Source organism: Zootoca vivipara, chromosome 3, assembly GCF_963506605.1.
Source record: "Zootoca vivipara chromosome 3, rZooViv1.1, whole genome shotgun sequence".
Classification (NCBI taxonomy): Eukaryota; Metazoa; Chordata; class Lepidosauria; order Squamata; family Lacertidae; genus Zootoca; species Zootoca vivipara.
In genome coordinates, this window is record NC_083278.1 from 120,047,941 (window position 1) to 120,055,701 (window position 7,761).

General features: G+C 55.9%; 1 protein-coding gene across 1 annotated transcript in view; it reads right to left on the reverse strand.

Moving 5' to 3' along the window:
- Positions 1–7,761, reverse strand: part of LOC132591937 (uncharacterized) — a 125,231-nt gene that overhangs the window by 76,933 nt on the left and 40,537 nt on the right. The window lies entirely within an intron of this gene.

Here is a 7,761-nt window from a genome sequence, read left to right on the forward strand (position 1 = left end):
ATCCTGTCCTCACAGTGTCCGACAACCAGGTGTCTATTCTGGGAAACCAGCAAGCAGGATTTGAACATGAGCCCCATTCTCCTGTTGTCCTGCTGTCTCCAGGAACTGGGATCCAGAAGCATTGCTTCCTCGGCGGTGGAGGCAGAGGTTGGCCATCCTGACTAGCAGCCATCGAAAGCTCCGCCTGCATGGATTTGTCCAATCCTCTTTGAAAGGTCGGTGGCCATCACTGCTTCCTGCAGGAGGGAGTTCCACAGTTGAACACTCACTGCGTGCGCTGTGTGAAGAAGATGGGCCAGACAGGAGACAAAGCAAGTCTGGGAGCTGACAGAATTGGTTGTAAACCTCTTAAGCACCATTTACCTTTGTTGCCTCCTTGCAATCTCTCAGTGAAAAGAAATGAAATATAATCCCAAAGTGCCTTCTGAGCCCACGAGGCAGGCTTGTCTTCAGTGCTGAATAGACCCATGCACCGGAGGAGAAGGAAGGCCAAGGGTGCAATCCTGCGGAGATTTACTTGCAAGCCAGCCCTGCTGTGTTCAGGGCTGTTGACTCGCAAGCACATCTGCATAAGGATAGAGCTGAAAGGAGCAGCCTGTCCCATCCTGCCCCCTAAGTATAGCAAGCCAGGGGGGGTCCCTGGGAGGGAGAGCTCCCCAGCAGGCTGGCAGTGGGGGACAGATTCAGGTAGGCTCCACTCTTCAACCACAGTCAGAGGCAGCCGTGCTTCTGGATCCCAGTTGCTGGAAACGGCAGGAGGGGAGAGTTGCTCTGGTCAGACCTCACCTGGAGTACTGTGTCCAGTTCTGGGCACCACAGTTCAAGAAGGATACTGACAAGCTGGAACGTGTCCAGAAGAGGGCAACCAAAATGGTCAAAGGCCTGGAAACGATGCCTTATGAGGAACGGCTTAGGGAGCTGGGTATGTTTAGCCTGGAGAAGAGAAGGTTCAGGGGTGATATGATAGCCATGTTCAAATAGATAAAAGGATGTCATATAGAGGAGGGAGAAAGGTTGTTTTCTGCTGCTCCAGAGAAGCGGACACGGAGCAATGGATTCAAACTTCAAGAAAGAAGATTCCACCTCAACATTAGGAAGAACTTCCTGACAGTAAGAGCTGTTCGGCAGTGGAATTTGCTACCAAGGAGTGTGGTGGAGTCTCCTTCTTTGGAGGTCTTTAAGCAGAGGCTTGACAGTCATATGTCAAGAATGCTTTGATGGTGTTTCCTGCTTGGCAGGGGGTTGGACTGGATGGCCCTTGTGGTCTCTTCCAGCTCTATGATTCTATGATTCTTGTGTTCGAATCCTGATTGCAGGCTTCCCACAATGGGCATCTGTGGTTGTCCACGGTGAGAACAGGATGCTGGACTAGATGGGCCACTGGCCTGACCCAGCAATATCTTCTTATGTACCCTGCTGTGTGTTGCCGAGCCACTGCCTGCCTGCCTGCCCCAAAGCAAGGCCCAGCGTTGCAGGGGGTTGGGCTAGATGACCTTCGCGGGTCTCTCCCAACTCCACATTTCTATGATTCTATGGCCAGCCCCACCTGGAGGGCCGCAGGTGCCCCTGCCATGCTCAGGGCTGGCACAGAGGCAGTGGGCCTGAGTTCTCTGAGCCCCTGTGGGTGGAGCTGGCTGAGCTGTCCTAGCAGGAAGCTGGGCTGGGGCCGGATCCTCCCAGCTGGGATGGGGCACTTGGAATCTGCCTTGCAGCGGCAAAGCACATCTGGCCCCAGAGGAGGAGGAGGATCAGGGCCAGCAGCAGCAGGAGGCATGGCTGAGCCAGAGCCCGTGGCGGGGATCGGGGAGAAGACGCTTGGCCCCTGTGCCCCCCAAGCTGCCTGCCTCCTGTGCCATGGGAGTAGCAGAGGCAGCCAGAGGGAGTCCCAGCCGGCCTCCTCCTCCTCCTCAGGCCACAGAAGGAGGGGACCAGTGGGGCTGAGCAGGAGCCAGAGAAGGGGCAGCAGAGCCAAAGGAGCCCCCCGGCTGCCTGGTGACGAAATGCCAGTCGCAGCTGCAAGGAGGGTAAGGAGGGGAGCAGCCAGGGGGCGCTTGGTGGAGGAGAGGGCAGTCAACGGCTCTGTTCTGCGTCCAGAGCTGGAAGCAGCGATGCTTCTGAATGCCAGGGGCTGGAAACCGCAGCAGGGGAGAGGATTGCTCTCGTGCTCGCATCCTGCTTGGGGGTTTCCCACGATGGGCATCTGGTTGGCCACTGGACTGGGTGGAATCCCCATTGGCCAGCAGCTAGGTGGTCTGATAGAACCTCCGGTTCCAGAGGCAGTCTATCCAGACTCCGAGGTTGTTCCTTGGGGTATTGGCCACTGGGGTAGAGGGGCTCCCCGCCTGGGCCTGATCCAGGAGGGCTCGCCTCGTGTTCCTCTCTTCTTAAGCAACATGCCACACCTGGAGCTGCTGGTCCAAGGAGGGAGGGCTTGCAGAACAAGGCTGGCAGCCGGGCGGACGTGCGGTGGATCATACCAGAGACCAGGGGGGCGACAACTCCTTTCTCGATTGCTGGACATGCTGGCCGCCCCGACTGCTGGCCCGGCAGATTCCCTGCTCCTATGGCAGAGGAGCCTGGGGGGGTTGCAGCTTGAGAGATGGCGCTGAGGCCCAACCCTTACAAAGCGTGCATTTATTTATTGCACTTCTATCCCACCAGAGAGCATAGGGACCATAGGAAGCTGCCTGTCTTCCACCTGGCTCAGTTTTGCCTACTCTGACCGGCAGCAACTGCTCTCTAGGGTTACAGGCTGGGAGTCTCTCCCAGCCCACTTGGAGGTTGAACCTGGGACCTTTTGCATGGAAAGCAGAGGCTCTGGCGCTGAGCTACGACCCTCCAAGGCGCTCCAGGGGGCGTACATGCTTCCGCCCCTCCCCATTTCATCCTCAGTCACAGCAACCCTGCGAGGGAGGTCAGGCCGAGAGCAAGCAACTGACTGACCCACGGCCGCACCCCGTCAGCTTCATGGCCGAGTGGGGATTTGAACCCTGGTCTCCGCCAGGCCCCATTCGGACATTCTTAACTACAATGGCACACTGGCTCTTATGCGGCTGGAAATGTCGGGAGCTTAGAGTCGTAGGGTTGGAAGGGGCTCCCAAGGTTCATCTAGTCCACCCCGCTGCAGTGCAGGAATCGCAACTAAACAGCTGGGACAAAGGGGCATAAAAGGAGCACAAGGGCACCTGCAGCCAAGCCCCCAGTTCTGCAGAGCGGGGGGGGGGCTTTTTGGGGGGGTCATGTGATGTCCTTGCTCTGGGGCCAGAGGAATGCGTGGATTGGGCATGGCGCAAGCGGACAGGCAGGGGGCCATTGGTAGCATCCTGTCGGGCTGAAGCCGCTGCCTCCCCTCGTCCTCAGGGCCACAGGAGGGCCCCCCTTGCTGCCCAGGAGCGAAGTCGCATGCAGACCCTCCACCAGGCTTTCCTCGCCCTGCAGGTGGCGCTGCCCGCTGTGCCCCCTGGCACCAAACTCTCCAAGCTGGACATCCTCCTGCTGGCCACCAGCTACATCACCCACCTGAGCCAGACCCTCCAGCAGGAGGGGTCCCTCACACCCAGGGTGCCCCCAGCAGCCTTTTTGCACCCACTGAAGGTAAGGGGGGGAGGGCTGGGCTCCACCTCTTGGGGTCTGGCATTGGCAGTTGCAAACTGGCAGTGGGGGGGGGGAACCTTGCTTTGGCAGCATCTACCAGGGAACTGGCAAGGCCAAGTCACATGTTGAAGAGCTGGTGGCTTCCTCACAAGGAGCCCTGCGAGGCGGGCAGGCGGGCCGGAATATCTATTCAGCAGCCAGAGTCCCAGAGTCCTGGGGAATCATAGAATCATAGAGTTGGAAGAGACCGCAAGGGCCATCCAGTCCAACCCCCTGCCAAGCAGGAAACACCATCAAAGCATTCTTGACATATGCCTGTCAAGCCTCTGCTTAAAGACCTCCAAAGAAGGAGACTCCACCACACTCCTTGGTAGCAAATTCCACTGCTGAACAGCTCTTACTGTCAGGAAGTTCTTCCAAATGTTTAGGTTTAATCTTCTTTCTTTTTGTTTGAATCCATTGCTCCGTGTCCGCTTCTCTGGAGCAGCAGAAAACAACCTTTCTCCCTCCTCCATATGACATCCTTTCATATATTTGAACATATATTTGAAGCCCTGGCTGCACCCTCTGAACAAGCCCTGGAGGGGTGGTAGTGGTAGTCCCTGGGCCTGGAGGAGGAGCCATCACCCCCTCCCCTGCAGGGACATGCTTGGCTCAGCCCCTTCCTCCCCCAAGTTTGTTTCTTTGCTTCATTTTTGGCCTTTGTACTCTGCTCTTCTGCCCAAATGGCTTCCAGAGTGGCCTATATACATTTGAAATGAGACAAGCCCTACCAGCAGGCTAACACTCCCCCCCCCCAACAAAAAAAATAAAACCTCACGGCATGCAAGGTAAAAGCAACAGGGAGGGAAGAGGAAAACTCAAAACTCAGGCACTGATTTTGAAACAGATATGATCGGCTGGCCCAGATCAGAGGCAGGAGGGGCCCGACAGAGCCGCCCTCTTGCACCAGAGCGGCAAGGCTCCTCTCGCTCGTTCTCCCCCCTCACCCCCCCCGTCTCCCCTTCCTGTCTTGCAGAAGTGGCCCATGCGCTGCACCCTCTACATGGGTTCCTGGCCTGGAGGTCGCCCTTCCGCAGAAGCAGCACTCGCATCCTCGCCTGCCCCCGGTGGGGAGGGTCAGATGGGTCCTGATGCCAGGGGGGCACAGCCATGACCCGGGCAGGACTTCTCTCTGTGAAGCAAGATTGACGGTGGACCGTACTCCCTCGGAAGGGAGAGGATTCTCTAGCTGAGATTCCTGCACTGCAGAGGGTTGATCTAGATGACCCTTGGGGATCCCTCCAACTTTACAGTTCTATGATTCTCCCAGGGATGATGGTGCCATGGGGTGCTTTCTGCCTTGTGGGAAAGCCTGGATGCCCCCCAAACCCTCCTCTGCCCTCTTTTGGAGGGACAGCCGAGTCACAGGCTGCTCTATTCAGAGAGTGGGTTACAGGAGCCTGGTCAGCCTATGGCAGTCAAAGACCAGGTCTCTGGTCCCCTTAAAAGCTGTTTGTAGGGTTGACTGGAGTCCATATCATAGAATCATAGAAGAATCATAGAATCGTAGAGTTGGAAGAGACCACAAGGGCCATCCAGTCCAACCCCCTGCCGAGCTGGAAACACCATCAAAGCATTCTTGACATATGCCTGTCAATCCTCTGCTTAAAGACCTCCAAAGAAGGAGACTCCACCACACTCCTTGGCAGCAAATTCCACTGTTGAACAGCTCTTACTGTCAGGACGTTCTTCCTAATGTTTAGGTGGAATCTTCTTTCTTGTAGTTTGAATCCATTGCTCCGTGTCCGCTTCTCTGGAGCAGCAGAAAACAATCTTTCTCCCTCCTCTACATGACATCCTTTTATATATTTGAACATGGCTATCACATCACCCCTTAACCTTCTCTTCTCCAGATTAAACATGCCCAGCTCCCTAAGCCGTTCCTCATAAGGCATCATCTAATGCAGGAGGTCTTAGGTGGGTCAGAGGGAGGCGACCTGCTGCAAGACCACTTCCAACATTTCATAGAATCCTAGAGTTGGAAGGGCACCTGGGGTCATCTAGTCCAACCCCCTTCATTGCAGGAATTTGTTCATAAACATCTTTTATAACTGTTCTATAGAAGCAGCTCGCCTTCACGTGGGGCTCCCACTTGCTGCCTGCTGGAATGCTAGAGGTGGAAGGGACTCTAAAGGTCCTCTAGTCCCCCCCCTACATGTAGGGCAGGTGCTTTAGCGCTGAGCTTATGGGTCCCTGCTATGCCACCGGCACTGGCTCCCCACCCCGCTGTATGTTTCCAGGGCTAATTCTAAGGGCTGGTTTTGACTGCTAAAGCCCTTCAGGGTTTGGGACCAGAAGGCTGGGCTGGGCTGGGCTGCCTCTTCCTGTGGGATCATCAGAGCCAGAGCCCCTTTCTGGCCTGGAGCCCAGAGGACGGGCCTTTCCTTGCCAAAGACCCTCCCCCAGAAAGGCCTTCCTGAATTTTGGGGGGGTTTGGCACGGACAGAACCATTTTATCTCCCCAGACCTTTTAAACTTGCCGCAGCTTTGGACAGCTGTTCTTTTGAGTCTTCCATCTTGTGCAGTGGGTTCCAAACTTTTTCAGGGGCCTGCCCCCTAGGTTCCCTCAGTGGATCCCCAGTGCTCCCTCCCTACCCTACAGAAAACCCTATTCAGAATGGCGGTTTGCATGACTCGCTATAAGGAAGCAAACTCCACCAAATCCAAACCAGTCACAATCGTTTGCAGTTCATTCAGATTCCAATTCAAACCAGTTGAATTTGATCTGGTGATAGCAGCTGACCCTAATCTCCCCCTCCGACACCTCCCTGCCCCCTACCTCTCAGCGCCCCCCCCCAGGTAACCCCACCACCTACTTAGGGAACCACTGACCTAGTGTTTAAATCTTGCACGTAGCATCATGCTTTTATTGCATTGGATTTTGCCAGCTCCCAAAATCGGTGGCAGCTATTAACAAAACGGCATTCTTTGCGCAGTGTGGCTCTGAGCATATGCAGAGCGCATTTCTACGGCTGCAAGAAGATTGGGGTGGATCCTCTGGGTCCTTGAGGAGGGGGTCTGGGGAGCCTTGAGCCATCTTTTCTTCTGGAAGAACCCCAGGGGAGGCATGGGGTGGGGGAAGAAAAACCCACATTTGGCAGGGGCTGCCTGTGGGGCTAGCTTGCTGGGCGATGGGGGGGAGAGGGAAGGCAGCCCTGTCCGTATTTCTCTGGGAAAGGGGTTGGGGCCAAGGCCGAGCTCATAAATCCACCCTGGCCCCGGACCAAAGCCTGCCCTAACGAGCGAGCTAACGAGCTTTTCTCCTCCTCCTCCAGGTGCAGGCAGGACCCTCAAAGGTCCGTGGAAAGAGGGGTCACCCCAGCCCTGCAAAACTCCAGCTGCTCCCAGACAAGAGCTATTTTTAGGGGCGAATTGTCGTTTACGTTCCTAGGAAAAGTTGGCTCCGCCGCCCAGCAGCTGGGCCACCCCCCTCCCTCCCTCCCCACGGCTTAAGGGCCCGGAGCAGGAGCCAGGAAGAGTGGCTTAGGGGGCAGAGGAGCATGTGGGGCACCAAGGCGAGGCCTCCAGAGCTGCTAGGACTTCTTCATGCAGTTCACCTATGGAACTCACTGCCACTGGAGGCAGCGATGGCCACCAGCTTGGATGCCTTTAAAAGCGGATTGGGCAAATTCAGGGAGGAAGAGGGGACTCCTGAGGGCTCTGCTCTGTCTCCACGGTCAGAGGCAGCAGGAGAGGAGAGGGCTCTCGTGTTCAAATCTTGCTTGTGGGTTTCCCAAAATGGGCATCTGGGAGGAAGTTCCATAGTTTGAAAGAATCATAGAGCTGAAGAGACCCCAAGGGTCATCTAGTCCAACCCCCTGCACTGCAGCAATCTAAACTAGATCAGATGGCCATTCAATCCGCTTAAAAACCTCCAAGGAAGGAGAGTCCACCACCTCCCAAGGGAGTCTGTTCCACTGTTGAACAGCTCTTACCATCGGAAAGTACCGTCAGAATCTCCCTTCTTGTAACTTGAAGCCATGGGTTCGAGTCCTACCCGCTACAGCAGAAGAAAACAAGCTTGTTCCATCTTCCATCTGACAACCCATGAGATATTTGAAGTTGTCTCTCCTACTGGTCACAGCAGCAGCTGCCTTCATGCCTCTTGTCGCCTGCCACAGAAGG